Consider the following 22,139-nt stretch of genomic DNA (forward strand, 5'->3'; position numbering starts at 1 on the left):
TTTTTATAGTATACTGTCCCTTTAAGGGAGAGGGAGCGATGTTAAGCTACACAATGGAATAAAAGGGGAATTGGAATGGGGGCACCATTATTAATGATCGTGGGGAGACGGGAGTTAGGGGCACCACTATACTACAGAAAAAAATAAAATAAATAAAAATATTTAAATAAAACATAAATTGGGTACTGTCAGACAGCTGCCAGTACCTAAGATGGTTAAAGAGCTGTTTGGGGGGATCAGAGTGGTGGGAGGGACAATAATAATAATAATAATAATAATAATTAAAACAAATTAAAAATAAAAGCTCTAAACTTCATACTGGCCGACCTTCCATCAGTACCTAAGATAGTAGTGACCAGCAGGGGGTGAGGAAGGGAAGAGAGCTGATTTGGGAGGGATCAGGGAGTGGGAGGTTTCAGGTGGGAGGGTAATCTCTACACTGCATCAAAAATTTACCTTTCAAGCTGATTGATTAACCCCTTCACGGCCAAGAATTTCACGTAAGGTGCACAGCTGCCATTTGCGGCATTCTAATTGCCAAAAAGCAACGGCAAAGCCATGTATGTCTGCTATTTCTGAACAAAGGGGACCCAGATAAGCTTTTGTAACCATTTGTCCTATGACTGCAGTACTGTCCCTTCTTTAAAGGGACAGTACACAACTTGATATTTTTATATAAAATGTTTAGCTACAGATAATGAAACAACTTTGCAGTATACTTTCATTATGTCATGTGATTTTATAATTCTCTTAACTCAAGGCTAACACTATATAGGTTTCCCTAATTGGCTTTAACTGATTACAACTGAAAAACAATGTACTTTCTCCTAACATTAGCCACATACGGCAAATGATAGGTGGAATATGACTATTGAAAATCAGCAGCAGTTAAAAGGGTGTTAATTTGTTGTAAAAACAAACAGAACATAACAGACAGAAATGTAATCACAAAGTGTTTGCTGCCCCTTTGCGATACATTAATCAATGTCTTTAAAGTGAATGTAAATTTTGATGCTAAAGTGCCAGGTTTTTAAAAATTCGATTAAAAGCAGGGGCACTTTAATTCATCAAAATTTACATTTCACTCGTGTTGTGAAAAAAAAATTACCTTTTAATCTTGACAGTGGTTCCAGCTTCCTTCACCCGTTGCAAAGCTTCTTTCTGGGTCTAAAATGAGGAATCCGGCTTCCTCCAATCACGGCATTGAATCAGACACTGATTCCCCCGGGGGGGGAAACCGTGATTGGAGTATGACCTATCCATCATTTGTGACATCAGAAATTTCTTGCGACGACCGGAGGAAGCTGGAGCTGCTGTCAAGATTAAAAGTATTTTTTCACAACAGTAGTGAAATGTAAATTTTGATGAATTAAAGTGCCCCTGTTTTTAATCGAATTTTTAAAAAACGGGCACTTTAGTATCAAAATTTACATTCACTTTAAGATGAGCAGGATTTGTTGGGAAATATAAACAAATAGAAGAAAATTACAATTAGTAACATGGGACATGATGAGTATATGTTAGGGATGGGTGAATGTGCTGAAAGTGTAATTCGCTTGCTAGAACGAATAGTCCTGTGGACATTACTTTTGGACAATTAAATGTTGATAAGAATGAAAATCCATTAAAATTCGTTAATCAGATGTTATTTCTGGTTTTCAAATTTTTCTTTCATTTTTGAATGTTCATAATTAGATAGTCTATCCACATTCAAAATTTCAAAGGTAACTTTGATTTAACAAATACTATTCAGAAGTTCATAGTTCATGTGGTAGTAGGTAGGGAATACAGAAAATTGATACATAATAGATACATACTGTATATAGATTTAAAAAAAAATCAATTTTGAATATTGCATAATTTGAATATTACATTTAAAGAGCATTAGAAATACTATTACAAATATATTGATTTTTTTTCTAATTTGAATATAGCATAATTCGATTTGAATTATGCAATATTGGAATTAGGAAAATTTGAATGGAATATTTCATTTAAAGAGAGCATTAGAAATACTATTACATTAAACAAATGTTGTGCAAACATTTGAAATTCCTAACAAATGTGTTAAAATTTGTTTAATTTTTCAAATGTTGCAAAACATTTGCCCATTTGTAGTAGACATCCAGAAGTTCTTACTCTCTATTTAACCTTTACACTCTGATGAGTTTATACCTCATATATATTGATTTTATTAGGCAATCAGCTGACATGAGATCAACATTCAAGATAATATTACTAAGCTGTGTCATTTTCAGAGGGAAACTAAGAAAGTTTTTTTTATCTATGTAAAGTTTATAGCAACAATTCCAGTTGCTATTTGAACTACAACACCCAATTTATGGTTTGTTTAAACTAATCTCTAGGTGCTACACATTATATTCTTACATGCAGATTAACCACAATTAGGTATGTGCTAAGATTTGCTAGATCTATCTTTATTATATTTACTGAGCTTGCGAGTTTTTATTCAACCTTTAGGCAAAGATTCAACCTTTGCTGCCCTGGGCTGCCTGCAATGTATGTTACCTGGTGCCTCTCTGGCAGCCAACTGGTTGAAGGACCTGGTTATCTGCAGACAAATAAGCAGTTTATTGTTATAGCCCTGTAATTATTCTGAGAGTTCCATTAGAAACATTAGACTAGATACTCTAAAATTTGAACATATTTCATAAAAAATGTAGAGGTCCTTACTATTAAGACAATCTTCTTAGTAGAAGAAAAATATAGGAATGAAAGGATTGGTTTTAGATGAATCTTTCATCTTAGAATGTTAAATGCAGGAGCTATTAAATGTAGAAAGTAAACTAGCCAGAATAAATGGATAGTACATTCAAAATTAAAGGGACAGTAAACATTGGAGAAAATGTTACATAATTCTGCACATACTCTTACCTGTGAAAAAAATGGAAAATTAAAGATTTATGCACACTGCTGCCATTTAAAATAAATAAATAAATAAATAAATCATATATTTCAGTAATCCACTAATTTTCACCAATATTGCAGCGCCTTATATTATAATAAGTACTATTATTAATCATTATTATATTATTTCTTGTAATTGTAACAATGAAATTATGTATCCAAAGAAAAGAGTCCACAAAGCAATCCATGTATTATGAGTAATAGCGTTTTAACACAATTCAGGCTAGATTACGAGTGGATAGCTAATTAACGCTCCCACTGAAGCATTAATTGCACTAGAAGTAAGTTTTTTGCACGCTTCAGGTTGCGCTCGTATTATGAGTCAAAAGTTAACTGTTTTTGCTTGCACACTAACCCAATAAGCGCAAAAATTTGAACATATAATACCGCGTGCGCGTTCACTTATTCCCACATAGCAGTCAATGGAGAGAAAAAAGTGGAAAAAAAAACCTCACTCTGACCTCACTCAAACCCAATCACATATTCTCATGTGCGCTAACCCGACATGAAGATATGAATATTTCACATTACAATGTTCTTCACATAACAAAATATTATTTAACATGATAAAGTAATAAATTAATAAATTTTGGTGACAAATGTGAAATTGGTTAAAGTGAATGTAAACTCAGCGCGCTCTCTAAAATTCCCCTTAACAAATACGTTAAAATAATATGACTTTAATTCATGAAATTTTTTTAAAGATTAAAATTAACGTGTTTTTTGTTGTTTATTTACTTGCATACATCATTATAATCCTCCGCCCGGCATTGCATTATCGTTGTAGGCACGATCGTTATAACCAATAATTTGATTAACCACGGGGGGACCAAACCCCTTTTGCTGTCGTCACGGGTCCGTATTGCGCTTGCGTTATACAGCACTTCCTACATTGTTATCTGAAGCTCGTTCAGATTTCGCGCATGCGCAATAGCAAACTTCACGGACATTCATTCTTGCAATATTTCAGCGATAGGTCAGTACAATGCTAAAGTGGCTCCGTATTCTACAATAACATGTCAATAAATATTAAAGGAATAATCTATCTATCCCTAGTTTTAAAGAATGTTGACAGACAGCTGCATCGAGGTTTGACGCATGCGCAGTGTTTATCAGACGGGAGCGCGCATTGACACAGCGGGTGGGATCGCTGTATACATACAATAGAAAAGAATAAGGAAGTTGAGAGTGGGAGGAGCAGGTATATACAACGAGCATTATTTAGAAATGTATTATAAATATTTATTAGACATTTTATGAGAAAAATAAAGTGGCGGTTTGGTTAATATAATGATTACCTAGCTAATTATACTTTCATTACATACAAAATTTACATAACCTTAATAAATGACAGAAATAGTGTTCATGTTAAAGAAACAAAACTTCAATTGCTGAATTTTTTTTCAATCCAAGTAAAAAAAGGAGTGTATCAGGCAGCTCCACTTGGGGGAATGATCTCCGTTCACCTCAATGATCTAGGTTAGAAAGAAAATGGGCGCCTCATAGTGAAATCCATATGTGATATATAATAAAGAAGGTAAATAGTAAAACTCACAATTTTTGAAGGCACTATAGTGCAAACAGGCAGGCTTACACTTGCAGTAGTCAGCTAACTGGATACTGGTCCTGTATCAAGGTAGAGACCAGTTCTCAGGTCCCAGGTAAGATCACAGGGAAGTTTGAATCAAATGTATCTTGATTTTTTTTAAATAATGAGGGTAACTATACTTTGTAATGTATTTTTGATGTGTTTTATGCAACTTTTTTGATTCGCAAAACAGTTAACCAGAGCTCTGAAGTTGCAGTTATCATTATAGCGTAAATCGTGATTGCGCTCAAGCTTTAAGCGATAAGTCAGACGAGTGGAAACACCCGTGATAAACAACTTATCGCTTGCATGCAAACGTTTGCTCTCCACTCATAATCTGGCCCCTAAAGTTTTATGTTATTTTTAGTGATGCTTCAAATCTCATCATAATAGAAGCATCTCACTTTACACCACCTGTTTTCTCGAGAGATACGTTATTCATGCTTGTAGCTGAAGGTTATACATTTTTGTTGTTTTGACATAGACCTTGATAGCAGATGTTTTTGGGGAAAAAATAACCATATCTCGAATGCAAGATCATTAATTTAAACAATGATGAATTCATCATAATTTTGGAAAACATTGCATTATAGGATGTTTGTTGGTTATAAAAATATGTTTTATGTTTCTTTTTATTATTAGTTATTATAATTATTAAGGTTATAAATAACCTATCACATTTGTTTGATATTTCTACATAAAAGAAGGTATACACAATACACTGGGGCTGACTGAGCAACTGCCAGACTGACAAGGGGGCAACAGGTAACCAGGGTGACCACAGCAGAAGTAAATGATTACCATATTATAACCAGCCTAGATGGGGTTAATCTAAGCTGGCTACAAAACCTGCAACATCTCACAGACTAAGTATATATCTTCCTGTAACTGATACATTAATCCACACACAACCCACACATACATTTGTCATACAGTAATAATGCTACTATATAATAGCTCATTATCTGGGGGATGTGATTTATAGTAATCATTCTCTACAATTTCATGTCCCTAAAGGTCCAGGGACTGGCATGACAACATTTATATCAGGGTAATATGTTTTACTCTGTATAGCTATATTGTGTTAAAGGTATCAAATTTCATTTAGTAAATTATCCCAATTGTCTTATACTGTAGTTATTTGCCCTAACACATTTGTAAATGCATCACACACAATGTAAATGACACATTTCCACTAAACCAAAGGATAAGTTTTTATGATACATTATCTTATCTCCAAACTATAACTATCTGCCTTTTAATAAACTTAAATTAAAAATACTATTTAGAACCTTGTTAACACTATGGACTCGATTTAGCAATCATTTGGGGAATTCTCCTTTCTGTTTTCCAATTAGTTCTCTGCAGCTTTCCATTGGAGAGTCGCACCTGTACGCCCGTATTTATCATAAAAAAGTTATTTTTTCTTTGCGCTTCTCCATAGGAGAGCTGAGGAGAACTAAAGATACATTTCTCCAGTCGGATTAGTATCTGCACCTTATTTATCACTAAAAATAAGCAACTATTCTTCATGTAAGTCATATATAAACCAATAGAAATATTTATACAGCCCCCCTAGTAGCTTTGTTAATGTCGCTCTTCAACAAACGCTCATGGAAGAAAATAGATCTACATTTTTATTGTTTTTGTGCTTCAATTTTAGTACTTCTTTTATATCTTATTTTTATGCCCCAATAGATATTGTTTTTGTGCTCTGTTATTTATTATTTTGGCTATCCATTATATATTTTTTAATCACCCCAAAATAAATTACCATTGCGCTCCAATAAACATTGTTGCGCTTTGTTATAGATCATATTTGCACCTTGTAGAGCCCTTTTTTTGTAACATTGCTTCTACAACTGATAGAAAGGGGTCGACTTATCAAAGGCTTCGCCTGCCTTCACCTGCCTACAACTGCAGGTTCTCACAACCTGCAGTCCGTATTTATCAAGTAGCGGTCATCAGTCTCGTCAGATAGATTGACAGCTCCTTCCCGTGCGTGATTGGCTGTGCGCGGGCAGGGGACGGCATTGCACAAGAGCGCAAAATAGAGTTCTTGTGCAGTGCTGAATTCCGCCAATGGAATTCAGTTCACCAGAGGCGAGCTGTAGCCGACAGATGTTCAAAGCAACAGAGTTTGGCACCTGCCTCACTATAGGCAATAAGTATAAATCCTAAAAGCAACTTCCTGTTCCATACGTCTCCCACTACCAACGTCTTGTCCAAGTCTTCTTACACACATAGGCAATATCCCATACACACAAGTAGCTAAGCCTCATTTGTGGGAGCGTTTCTCATAGTTTGCCAGTCACTATAATGGCCTCTTTGCCTCTGTCCTGAGCGCTTATTTTAGGGTATAGGGTATATAGAGAATTTGGGGCTTAAAGCACAGTGTAGAATTATACACTAAATATATTGAAAAAGTAATTTTAAAATTTAACACTTTATTCATTTGAAAAGTAAGAACAACAACATTAATCTAAAGTGGGTGTAAGAATGGGGAATGTCACGTCCAATCCTTATATCAAATATGAACCCAGCACTAATTTAAAAACAAAGAGGGGCCAGGTAGCTAATGGGGAGCATGTATGGTGGTTATGAGTGTTTAAGAAGTATAGGGTTAATATCTATTATCACGCATTCAACACAGGCATTCCTATGTGCTTAAATGCGCCCTCCTGCCTACAAACCTTGTGGGATTTACCCAGTCAGCCGATTTCTGACTAAAAACCCAATGTCTATATCAACAACACATCTCACACACATACAAAAAACTAATTTGTTATATATGTTTATCGATACGGACCATTAATATTGTCCTGATAAAATAGAAACTAATTGCAACTCTATTTTGTTAATGATATTTTCTTGCTAAAATCACTGTGTATATTACACCAACAGAAGTTAAAGTTAATTAAAGACGCTGCTTATTAAAGGGACGTGAAACCCCATTTTTTTCTTTCATGATTTAGAAAGAGTATGTCATTTTAAACAACTTTATAATTTACTTCTTTTTTCTAATTTGTTTCATTCTCTTAATATTCTTTGCTAAAAATCTAGATAGGCTCAGTAGCTGCTGATTGGTGGCTGCATATAGATGCCTTGTGTGATTGGCTCACCCACGTGCATTGCTATTTCTTCAACAAAGGATATCTAAATAATGAAGCAAATTAGATATTAGAAGTAAATTGGAATGATGTTTAAAATTGTATTCTCTACCTGAAAGAAAAATGTTGGGTTTAGTGTCCCTTTAAGCTAGATTGCTTTTAACATATACTGTTATCACAGTCATGTGTATATCACACCAACTAAAGTTAAACTATCTGTTTGAAAAGTAGCAACTATGTTTCTTATTTTGATATTAAGTTTTTATGATGTCAATGTGTGTGACACCAAACAATAGTTAGACATGCTGCCCCATTAGCCCCGCCCACCAATACAATCCACAAGCAAAGAAGAAAAGTGGACCACTTCCAGCGACCTAAATTTTACTTTTATTCACAAATTCTGTTAAAAATCCATATGAAAAGTATCACAGCAAAAGTTGGGAAGGTTGGTAGGGTGATCCCTAGACCCACTGATGCGTTTCGGCTGAACAGCCGTAATCGTAATATGTACGCCCCTGTCCGCCATAGCTTGATATATTGAGCCTAAAATAGATTTCTAATGCTGTTCTCCACTGAAGCTATGGTGAACTTTAATGCAGGAACTTGCAGGAGAACTTTCAGTCCTCTATAAGAGAATATCAATGATAACTTTGTAACTACGAGAATTAAGGAGGAGAACTATATGAAATCTGACATAAAGGATCTATTTGAACCCTTTTTGTGGAGAATATGTTCTCCAAGGAGAATGGGAACAGAGTAGGAGAATTTTACTGCCAAACTTGCCCAATTTTAGGTGCATTTTTGAATGATAAATAGGGGCATTATTTCTCATGGGAACTTTTAGTAGAAAATATAAGAGAATATTAATGATAAATTGAGCCTTATGAGTGCCATATGGGGAGAGAGATGATTGGAGAACAGTTCAATCCATTCACAGAAAAATGTACTTTTAAAGTGGCTGTCTGGAGCTCAGGGTTTTTGAATTTCATATCTATATTACAAAGTAAGTTATAGAGCATTTTTGTTAAACTGATGAATTAAACTCCAATCTAAAATAACACTTAGAGTACAGATCTGTTTTTATAAAGGGGAGAGTTTACCATCACTTTAATATATGCAGTATTTTATGCAGCTTGTTCATTTTGATGAGTTAGATCACTGTGCATTTTAATAAATAGTCTATATAAAATCATATGGAGACTGGTGAGATTTTGCTTACTTGAGAGAAATCCCATTGCTTAGTGAACAATAACCATTACTCACCTTCTATAAGTTCTATACATAAGATTAGAGTAGAGCTTTCTATCCAGTGAAATATTTTGTCCAGTCATTCTATGCAGCCTCTTCATTAATGTGATACATCTGTATCAAGATTTTTCACACTTTAGTGAACAGGCTGTATACAAAGGTGGACTGAGACCAACCAGGGTTTCCGGGCAAAAATTAGGGAAGGACTCCCCACCCTGTTCTCTATGCCCCACCCCACTTTCTATGCCCCCCCCCTCAACCCATTTCCTGCCTTGGCTTTACCAGGGTAACCAACATCAAGGGCAAGGGACCCCATACTCCAGGGCTCCCATGGACTCTGACCTTCCCCCAGGGTGCCCACACTTCAGGGCTAGATCCCACACTACAGGGTCATCCAAACAACAGACCTCCTATGCAAGCACAAGAGCATCCACTCTGTCTACCCTTAACTGCTTAGTTACTGCTAGCGCAGCTATCCCATTCTAAAATGTGCCTGCCTGCTGCTGCCTGCTCCCTCACAGTCACAACCGCTAGAGTAGCTCAAATGTTACCACTGTGCTAGCTCATTTAAAGGGACATAATACTCATATGCTAAATCACGTGAAACTGATGCAGTATAACTGTAAAAAGCTGATATCACCTGAGCATCTCTATGTAAAAAAGGAAGATATTTTAACTTTTTAACTAGTTCTGTGTAAAACGTTATACTCAGCTGCTGTCCAACTGCAGGTAAAAAAAAATGAAGAGATGAACAGCAGCCAATCAGCATCTGCAGTGCTGAGTTCATGAACTCTTTTACTGTAATCTCATGAGATTTCACTTAACTCTCTTGAGATTTCATAGTAAACTTCCTTGAACTGAATAGGGAAATAACATGAGTGTGCACGAAAGCTCACTCCCTTAGCTGTCCCGGGACAGACATACTGATTTGCTGCTTAAAGTCCTTTGCAATGGGGTTTGAAAGGTAAAATATCTTTCTTTTTTACATAGAGATGCTCAGGTGATATTTTCTAGTCAGCATTTTACAGCTATACTGCATCACTTTCAAGTGTTTCAACATTTGGGTATCATGGCTCTTTAACAAACTGGGACTGAGAGCTCAAGCAGCACACCAGGACGCCCCTTTGGGGCCCCTTATGTACCGGGCCCTCGATCCAAGTCCTATTGCCTGACTTTTCAGTCTGCCCCTGGCTGTATAAAATAAGAAACAATTAGACTGAGATCTAGTGCTTTATAATGTGTTGCAATTCAAACAAAGAAAGCTGGGGGCATACGCATGATAATTTATACTCTTCCATCAACTTTATATAAATAATGAAAAGGAAACATTTTATTTTAGTGAATGCATAATATCATCACATGCTTCTTCTGTTTGACGAACGCCAACATCATAATTACTCTACAAACAAAACTGGGTTTACCGTTGACTGACAACTAGCAGCCTTATCAGCCAAAGAAATCAGTAAAAATCTCACAAATGTTTACTTTTCTTTGAAAATTATTTCATTACAGCTGTATTTGTTTATAAAAGCAGTAATTACTCTCATGAACTGGAACATTTTACTGCACATCATTTCTCAATCAAAATGCAAGTAGTTACAGTGCTCAGTATATTTTTTATTCTTTTTTAGAAACTGCAAGTAGTTACAGTGCTCAGTGTATTTTTTTTTTCTTTTTTAGAAACTAGATTGTTTGAAATATTATAATCACATGCACATATAAGCTACATGTTGGAAAGATGTGTGTGTGTGTATATATATATATATATATATATATATATATATATATATATATATATATACACACACAGTATGTATATATATATATATATGTATAAAAAGAGAACAGGAACTCAGCGCTAGTAGTAAAATAACTATATAACCAAATGTAAATTCTTTAAACGCCTTCCTGCAGCCCCAAATCCAAACATTAGTAATGCAGAGGCCCCCACCCGTGCACACCTACTGTTAAATAGAAAAATGTGACTATAAAGAAAGGAAAAGAGGCGCAGGAATGGAGTACTTAGAAATCTACAGCTCAGAAAAACCCAGTTAATAAGTTCACAGAGCACTGATAATTGATTAATTGATAACAGTGCACTTAATAACAATAGATAAAAAATTAATAAAAAATGGTTAAAAATTGATAATAATAACCAGAAACAGTTCATACATATACCAAACAGAGTGTGTCAAACAGAGTAGTATAACGCTATAATGAATACATAGATAGATACATAGTCCTCAAAACAGGTCTCAATTAATTCAAATAATAAATGTGAAAGTAAAAAGTGGAACTCTAACCACTATCTAAAAGAAGAGCCGCAAAGATAGTCCCACAAAGATTCCAAAGTGCAGTCAAACTTGAATTTAATGGTAGTGACAATTGGCGTGTTCATAAGGGTGTTTCCATATAGATTTCCTACTTACTAGCTATTACCCTAATCGTATGAGGTAATTGCTGCATATATATTCAATCAGTAATCTCTCCAATTCGTCAGTGATCCTGCTCCAATGCCGCCTGGGTATGGTACATTTCCTTCTCCCTCTCCATGTCACAGGGAACCGGAGAATTAGAGAAAGGAAACAAAACACACACCAAATAGTGCAATACCGTATGGACAAAAGAAATTAATTTTATTTAAATTAATCCTATGCTTACACTATTTTACCTCAATCACATATGAGGTATCAACAAAAACGTTGCAAAATAATATTGGTGGTATTTTCCTGTTTCAAAACCAACACAATGTACAATGGTGTGTGCATGTAAAAAACCAGGTTGCAAAGTCTCATGTCTTACATCAATGAATGCTTCCTTACGTGTTTTGAAGGTATACCAGAGTATTGGTGTGTCTAACAGTCATGTGATCATGACGTCTAGGGGTGTGTGGTACGTCTATCAGTCATGTGATAATAACATCTGGGGGTGTGTGGGAGGTGTCGGCTACCAATTCCTCCCCACTAACAGTATTAGATAAATTTAGCTGAGATGTTATTCTACGGTTAAATGAATGATCTCACTGATCATCCCTTATGAGATAAGGAATCGTTATTATATGTCTAATAGGGCAAAACAGGGTATTATTCAGCCAATGTATATCTGACAAGTCATAAAAATAAAAATTAGTTAGTAGAAAATGATAGAAGTAATACCTGGCCAATAATTTTCCAATTCATATAAACACAATCGTCATTTTGAGGAGAACATTACATATTTTAAAAAAACATTATACAATTTATAATAATGTTAAAATGGCTAAATACTCTATATGCCTAATTCCAACACAAACAACTACAGATATAGCTGGATATTATACAATTATCGACATAACAATAAATAAATAAAGTAAAAAATAATCAATGATGATAAAATAAATTAGAATAAAAAGATTGAAATGGATTAATTAAATGGAGTGTAATTCCCCTATACGGTATATCTCCTTCCTAACTAGTGTATTACCCTGAGTGCCTCAGGTAGCATACAGGGCATATTGTTTATCTTATTCATAATTAATAATTATTTATTTTGCTCATCATTCAGTATACCATCCTTAGTCCACAGAGGTAAATCCTATTGTTCTACCAAAAAGGCTGCTAGGTCAATGTCCTTATTGAGGCCATAGAGAACCTCTGAATGCAAAGTGTGAATCCAATAGTTTTCCCTTTTCTTAAGGTGCAATTCCCTGTTACCCCTCCTCTAACTTATAGGTACATGTTCCAAAATGGATGCTTTAAGGCCTGCGGAGTCCATATCATGGAATGCTCTGAAGTGAGCAGACAGACTATGCAATTTCACACCTGCTTTAATGTTTGTCAAATGTTCGGCCAGTCTCTTTTTAAAGGGTCGTGTAGTGCACCCTATATATTCAAGGCCACACAAACATTCAATCAGGTACACCACATGGTCTGTCTTATAGTTACAGGCTGCATTGTATTTACAGATCTTCCCATTGGTATTTGATTTGACCTCTTTAGTAGATTTATTCCCATTGTAGTGGTGCTCACAAGCTACGCAATTCAATTGATTTGTGATTTGTTTTCTTTTTCAATTGGCTAGGATCTAGAATGTTCTTAAAATTCCTATTCTTCCTAAAAATAATCCTTGGTTCCCTAGCGATAGAATTCTTTAAGAGATCATCCTTTCGTAACAGATGCCAGTGTTTCTTTAAAATAGACCTAATCTCATTTGATCCTTCATTATAGGTGGTTATAAAATCTACAGTATTCTCTTTGTGTTTTATTTTCTTTCCCCTTCCAGTTTGTAATAATGATTGTCTATTGAGATTCTTTGCTTTTTTATATGCCCGCTCTAAATCCCCTTTCTGATAACCTCTCTCCATAAACTTATCTTTCAGGAGATCTGATTCTTTTTCGAAATCTTCCTACCTTGAAAAATTTCTCCTAAGTCTCTGAAATTGTCCATAGGGGATGTTTCAAATCCAGTCTGGTTTATGGTTTCTAGTAGCATAAAGGTTTCTATTGCTGTCAGTGTCCTTTTTGCAAAGTCTAGTTTGAATCTCATCATTGTCATGAAATAAGACAATATCAAGGGATTCTATTTGGTCTCTGATCTTATTCTCTGTAAAAGTAAGATTGAACTAATTTGAATTAAGGGAGGTAACAAATTTGTTCAATTCATCTTCAGGACCCTCCTATATCATAATGGTGTCATCTATATACCTACCCCACTTCTTTATATATGACAAAAATGGGTTATTGTTCCAGATAACCTGTTCTTCTCACATTCCCATGTACAAGTTTGCAAAACTGGGTGCAAAACGTGTTACCATTGCTGTACCATAGAGTTGTAGGAAGAACTCTTTTTCAAACAGATAATAGTTTTTCTCTAATATGAAAGTAATTGCTCTCAAAAGGAACTTCTGAGTGTCCTAAGATAAATTTGTTATGAGTTCTAACCAGTATCCCACTGCTGCTGTGCCCTTTTTGTTTGGGATATTTGTATAAAGTGCACTGACATCTAGTGTCACCCAGATAGATTCAGGACTCCATTATATTCCTGAAATTTGTTTCTATGGTGTCCAGGGTGTCCCTCAAATAAGAATTCAACTTTGGTACTAAAGGTTGAAGGAATACATCAATGTACTCCAAAAGTCTATAAGTGAGTGAATTGATACCCAACACAATTGTTCTGCCAGGAGGTCTATCCCTGTTCTTATAGATCTTATGGATCTTCGGGAGGTGATAAAAGATCGCAACTGTTGGGGTATCATTTCTTAAGAAGGCTAATTCATCCTCATTGAGTACTCTTTCTTCCCTTGCATCATCCAAAAGATAATAGTACTCTTTCCTGGAATATAGTGGTTGGATCCCCCAGTAGTTTCCTGTAATTAGACCCATCGTAGAATAAATTATGCGCTTCTTGAAGATAATCTGTTCGATCCTGAATCTATCTATTTATTCATTATAGTGTTATACTACTCTGTTTGACACACTCTGTTTGGTATATGTATGAACTGTTTCATTTTTTGCTGGTTATTATGATCATTTTTTAACCATTTTTTATTCATTTTTATCTATTGTTATTAAGTGCACTGTTATCAATTAATAAATTATCAGTGCTCTGTTGACTTATTAACTGGGTTTTTCTGAGCTGTAGATTTATAAGTACTCCATTCCTGTGCCTCTTTACCTTTCTTTATATATATATATATATATATATATATATATAATACAATTTGCTTCATTCTCATGGTATCCTTTTTTGAAGGAGCAGCTATGCACTATTGGGAGCTATCTGAAGACATCTGGTGAACCAAAGAGAAATTTTTGTGCAGTCACAAATCAGCAGCTACCTCCCAGTAATGCATTGCTGCTCATGATCCTATCTAGATATGCTTTTCAACTAAGGATACCAAGAAAATGAAGCAATTTAGATAATAGAAGCAAATTGGAAAGTTGTTTAAAATCGCATGTTCTGTCTGAATCACAAAATACATTTTTTGGGTTTCATGTCCCTTTATTTATTCTCATGTTTTATCCTTCAATATAACAGCAAATAAATTCTGTACTCACAGTTACTTCTGTCTCCAGGGGACTCACCAAAAGTGCATTAGTGCTAAAAGTCAAGAAACTATCACAGAGTATAATGGTTTACGAACATAAAAAGCTAAATGCGTTAACTGCAATATAACTAATATATAGCTCCTTCAGCTCAAAATCAGCCATTTTGCTACCGTAGATACTGAGAGGGTAAAAAAAGTAAAAATATTATTTTATAAACACATAGTAAAAACCTATTCGCAGGGTTATGGTTAGAAGTGAAAACATAAAGAAACTCCACACAGGCACTAGGATTTTAATATTAGTTTAAAACAAGTGTTTTATTTGTAATAAGTGACTAGAATTGCAACTCTATCTATATTATTAATGTAAAGTAATATATTTATTTTTTTAACCCTCCCCACTGGGAAAAAGTTTCTGTGGACGCCCAAACTAGAGAACGAAGTTTGGGGAATTAAAGGGACATTAAACACTATTTGCATTACACTAAATAGATTTTGTAAGCTTAGTACTGAGGTAATTCCCCACCTCCCTTTAGTTCCAGTAATGATGTTTGTGCGCATGTGCAGCAAGTCTTTCAGATACCTGCAGTGAAACTGAAGTTCCAATATGGTGGCAACCACAATTTGAAGAAGGTGCATGAAATGTATTTAAAGTGTAATGTCCTTTTAAGCAGTCTGACTCCCGAATCGTTACTACACAAAATTGCTTTAACTGAAATTTAAATCCTAGTGGTTGTTTACAATTTGTTTTGGTTTTTTTTTTATCAAAAACATGTTTTAAAAAGAGAAAAATAGCAGATGCCGCAGGGAAAGACTAACTCAGGATTTCAGTATTTAGCGGGTGTGTACTGGGTGTGTTAAGCTGGTGTTAGATTAAATATAAGAAAATATAAATGTCAAAACAAAGCATTTTCTCTATAGCAAGTAATAGCAAATTAAATTCTAGTCACCCTAAAAATGCAATAATAACCAGATGCTATTTGTTGTTCACTCCATCCATAATGATTGTATTAACATTTTTGAGTGAATCAATACACAGTACCCTAGTGGGGTCCTATGATATCCCCTTCAATTCCCCGTTCTCTGAATTACATTTATAATGCTACTTCACCCATTAAAGGCCAGATTATGAATGGATCGCTAACGTCTTCGTGCGAGCGATAAGGGGTTTATTGCGGATGTTTGCACTCATCGTGTTTACTACTGGTATTATGAGTTGGAAGTAAATGCAATCACTTGAGCACAATCACAATTTACGCTAGAATGATTATCGCGTCCTCAGAGCTTTGGTTAACTGTTTGGAGAACATATACATTGAAAAATGCAGTAACACTCATAATAACACTGTCTAATAAAAATTATTTTAAAAAAACATATTGCACAAAAAAGTTTTAAGGACTCAAAGATATCAGCTCTCAGGTGTTAGAAAAAAAAAATGCTTCAAAGAGCTTTTAACATAGAGATACATACATATACATGTCTAGAGATGTAAATATGTGTGTGTATATATATATATATGTATATATATATATATATATATATATAATATATATAAAATATATATATGAATGTCTATACTTGTATATGTGTACATATGTATTTATGCATTTATATGTGTAGATATGTATTTACAGACATATATACACATATAAACACATAAATACATACGTACACATATATAGACATATGTAGGTTTATTGGAGCCCTTTGCAGTTAAAGGGACACTGAACCCAACATTTTTATTTCATGATTTAGATAGAGCATGCAATTTTAAGCAACTTTCTAATTTACTCCTATTATAGATTTCTCTTAGTATCTTTATTTTAAAAAGCAGGAATGTAAGCTATGAGCCGGCCCATCTTTGGTTCAGCACCTGGGTAGAGCTTGTTGATTGGTGACTAAATGTAGCCACCAATCAGCAAGCGCTATCCAGGGTCTTAACCAAAAATGTACCTGCTCATAAGCTTACTACATTCTTGCTTTTTAAAATTAAGAAGAAAAATTAATAATAGGAGTAAATTACAATGTTGCTTAAAATTGCATGCTCTATCTGAATTATGAAAAAAATTGGGTTCAGTATCCCTTTAAGTAGATGAAAACATGTAAAAGAATATTTATGAAATATTTATTTTTCATAAAGGTTTTATCTATGTATTTACTGTAAATATTTTACATTTCAATGTTCTGCACATAGATATTCCTATATATATCTGTATATATCTATACCTATATATACAGTATATTCATCTATAAAGTATATATATATATATATATATATATATATATATATATATATATATATATATATATATAGGTATAAATAAAAATAAAAAATCATATATATATTGAAATATTTATTTATGAATAAATAGAAAATATTCTTCTATGTGAAGAACATTGGAATGTGAAATATTCATATTGCACGTGAGTAGGATGTTTTTGCTCCATTGACTTCTATGGGGTAATACATGAACGTGCATCCAATTTTCTAAGTTCATCTTTTTCTGGTCATCGTGTTAGCACGTACGTGAAAACAGTTTACTTTCAACTCATAATACCGGCGCAAACAGAAGAGCTCAAAAAGCTTACTTCTAGCGCAGTTATCGATTGAGCGGGAGTGTTAAATAGCGCTCCACTTGTTATCTGGCTCTAAATGTCTCACTAAGATGTACTGATGTGAGTGGCACCATGCATAATCCCTTTTGTAATCCAAATATTTAACAGTGATTAACCCTTTTTTAACCTTTAACCACATACATTTAGTGAGTTGTTGTCTAATGCATGGGTTGACAAATATTCTTTCTATGCATCCCCTGCCCTGTGCTTAATATTATAAGTTGCTTTCAAAAGGGGGTTAATCACTGCTTAATATGTCCCTGACAGAAAGGATTGGTCATTGCATGCTTTGTGTTTAAAGAAAGAGACAATACCTGATTATTTGCACAACATATATATGAAGTAGTATGATATAGAAAGAGGATAGGTAGATGGGAGGCTTGAAGGTGATTTATAGATTATTTCTGCACTGCCGTACAGCTGTATATTTGTTTACCTTTAAAAGGACATAAAGATACTACTGTGATGTAGCTGTTACAGACAGGGTCGGACTGGGAATAAAAAGCAGCCCTGGAAAAATATGAAGACCAGCCCTATTTTCTGTTGAGTCGGTAGAAAGCACATGCACCATTTTTCTCAAAGGGGATTACTGGGACACTTCTTAATTATATTACTTTGTATTAAATAAAAAATGTCAGATTGATGTTATATAGCAACCCAGTTATACCCATTAGTCACCCCTTTAAATTGTAGCTTTCCAACCCAAACTGCTGCAGCCCACCGGGAAATCTCCTGGTATCCTGGTAGGCCAATCCGGCAGTGACTACAGAAAAAGATTGAAAAGACTGCTGCAGCTTTTTTTCATGCCACAATTGGCACCATGTGTGCACGTACAGTGCTGATCTCTGTGGTAACAACTGGTACGTATGCTCTATACAATGTGGATGGAGAATAGCTATGAATCAGAATCAATGCATGTGTGTGCGCTCACTGGGCATGTTCATGTAGCATAGATTAAAGGGACATAAAACCCAATATTTTTTCTTTCATGATTCCGATAGAACATTTCATTTTAAACAACTTTCCAATTTACTTCTATTATCAATTTTTGTTTTTTGTTTTCTTGTTATCCTCTGTTAAAAATTTAAGAAAGTAAGTTCAGGAGTGTGCACGTGTCTGCAGTACTATATAGCAGCAGTTTTGCAACAATGTTATACACCAGCAAGAGCACTAGATGGCAGCACTATTTTCTGTCATGTAGTGCTCGTGACATGTGCACACTACCTATTTAGATATCTCTTCAACAAAGAATAACATGAGAATAAAGCAAATTTGACAATAGAAGTAAAATTGAAACTTTTTGTAAAATTGTGTTCTCTATCTGAATCATGAAAGAAAAAAATTGGGTTTTATGTCCCTTTAAATGTAAAACAAAAACCCTAATGCATCCTCTGTTAAAGGGCAGTAAACCCAAATATTTTCTTTCACGATTCAGATATTTTGCAATTTTAAGCAACTTTCTAATTTATTCCTATTATCAATTTCCTTTGTTCTCTTGATATCTTTATTTGAAAAAGCAGGAATGAAAGATTTGGAGCCGGCCTATTTTTGGTTCAGTACCCCGGATAGGGCTTGCTGATGGGTGGCTACATTTAGCCATCCAATCAGCAAGAGCAACCCAGGTTCTCAACCTAAAATGGGCCGGCTCCAAAGCTTTTATTTCTGCTTTTTCAAATAAAGATACCAAGAGAACAAAGAAAAATTGATAATAGGAGTGAATTAGAAAGTTGCTTAAAATTGACTGCTCTATCTGAATCATGAAAGAAAAAAAAAATAGGTTTAGTATCCCTTTAATTCAGTTTACATTGGTAAACTATGTAATTGTATCCTATTGAATGCAATCTCCCTTTAAATAAACATCTCTATATTACTGTTCTGTCTTTACTCTTCAAGGGTCCATGGAACTTCTCTATTCATCTTATTAAGAATTGTTTGTAACAAGACAGATGTTTTTGTACAGGCAGGTGTGTCATTTATCAAATGCAGGCAGAGTGACCAGATTATTACCGCTAACAGAATGTCCTATTAGATATGGCTTCCTATAAGAACACAAGATCCAAGACTTCCTTTTCTCACAGTCTATTTAATGAGGAGGAAAACATGACCTCTTACTGCAATGCAGCCTTACTAATATTATCCCTATGACATCAGTCTGCTACAGCATTCATCTATCTGCAAATGTTTTACATTAGGTACAACCCATATGCATCAAGTCAGAAAAAGCAAATGTGTGCAAGGATTTAAATGTTCACTTATTTGCTTCCTGCAAGCAAAGAAAATACAGCAGTATAATAGTGCATTAATATAAGATATTAAATAATTAATAATTATTTCATAATTCATTGATAATTAATAATGATTAATAATATAAGAAAATGCAGAATTTAATAAATAAATAAAATGTTTCATTCATGATTCAGACAGAGTATGCAATTCTTAGCAACTTTCCAGTTGACATCTTTTATCAAATTGGCGTTGTTCTCTTGGTATCTTTTGTTGAAAAGCAGAGATGTACGTTCAGGGGGCGTGCCCATGATCTGGAGCACTATATGGCAGCAGTTTGGCAAGAATGTTATCCATATGTAAGAGCAGTAGATGGCAGCACTATATCCTGTCATGTAGTGCGCCAGATACTACCTAGGTAGCTCTTCTACAAAGAAGTAAATTGGGAACTTTGTAAAAACGGAATGCTCTGTTTGAATCACAAAAGAAAATGTTTTGATTTCATAGCTTAAATTAAACTGGATAAACTACTAAAATGTGTTAAATATGGATATGATGATCCTTAGAAATCTCACACGTTTGCAACAATGTAACTATTGCTCAATTTCAGTTACACACAAATATTTTTCAGTGTTAGGACACATCCATGCATTACAATTATATAGTGCAATGTGTATTATAAGTGATGCAAACTGGAAAAGATAGGTCTAGAAATTGTCTAGTAATTATTTTTTATGGATAATTAAGGTGGTAGTAGCTTTACTCGGATACTAAATTGTTGTGTATTTAAAAACATCAAAACACTAGCACACTTAGATCCACACATTATTTACTCTGCTATACAGATACATATAGTATATACTCTGCTATAGAGATACACACAGTATATACTCTGCTATACAGATACACACATTATATACTCTGCTATACAGATACATACAGTATATACTCTGCTATACAGATACATACAGTATATACTCTGCTATACAGATACACACAGTATATACTCTGCTATACAGATACATACAGTATATACTCTGCTATACAGATACATACAGTATATACTCTGCTATACAGATACACACATTATATACTCTGCTATACAGATACACACATTATATACTCTGCTATACCAATACACACATTATATACTCTGCTATACAGATACACACAGTATATACTCTGCTATACAGATACACACAGTATATACTCTGCTATACAGATACATACAGTATATACTCTGCTATACAGATACATACAGTATATACTCTGCTATACAGATACACACATTATATACTCTGCTATACAGATACATACAGTATATACTCTGCTATACAGATACATACAGTATATACTCTGCTATACAGATACACACATTATATACTCTGCTATACAGATACATACAGTATATACTCTGCTATACAGATACATACAGTATATACTCTGCTATACAGATACATACAGTATATACTCTGCTATACAGATACACACAGTATATACTCTGCTATACAGATACACACAGTATATACTCTGCTATACAGATACATACAGTATATACTCTGCTATACAGATACACACATTATATACTCTGCTATACCAATACACACATTATATACTCTGCTATACAGATACACACACACATTACATACACTGTTATACAGATACACACATACATCACATACACTGTTATACAAATACACACACACACATTACATACACTGTTATACAGATACACACACACATTACATACACTGTTATACAGATACACACACACACACACATTACATACCATGTTATACAGATACACACACACACACATTACATACACTGTTATACAGATACACACACACACATTACATACCATGTTATACAGATACACACACACATTACATACACTGTTATACAGATACACACACACACACACACACACACATTACATACCATGTTATACAGATACACACATACATCACATACACTGTTATACAGATACACACACACATTACATACACTATTATACAGATACACACACACACATTACATACACAGTTATACAGATACACACACACACACACACACACACACACATTACATACACTGTTATACAGATACACACACAAACACATTACATACACTGTTATACAGATACACACACACACACATTACATACCATGTTATACAGATACACACACACACACATTACATACACTATTATACAGATACACACACACACACATTACATACCATGTTATACAGATACACACACACACATTACATACACTGTTATACAGATACACACACACACACACACACACACACACATTACATACCATGTTATACAGATACACACATACATCACATACATAGTTATACAGATACACACACACATTACATACACTGTTAT

General features: G+C 34.3%; 1 protein-coding gene across 1 annotated transcript in view; it reads right to left on the reverse strand.

Annotated features, from left to right (window-relative positions):
• TPPP3 (tubulin polymerization promoting protein family member 3) overlaps positions 1–22,139 on the reverse strand; it is a 40,521-nt gene that overhangs the window by 15,370 nt on the left and 3,012 nt on the right. The window lies entirely within an intron of this gene.

This window comes from Bombina bombina, chromosome 1 (genome assembly GCF_027579735.1).
Source record: "Bombina bombina isolate aBomBom1 chromosome 1, aBomBom1.pri, whole genome shotgun sequence".
In the NCBI taxonomy this organism is placed as follows: Eukaryota; Metazoa; Chordata; class Amphibia; order Anura; family Bombinatoridae; genus Bombina; species Bombina bombina.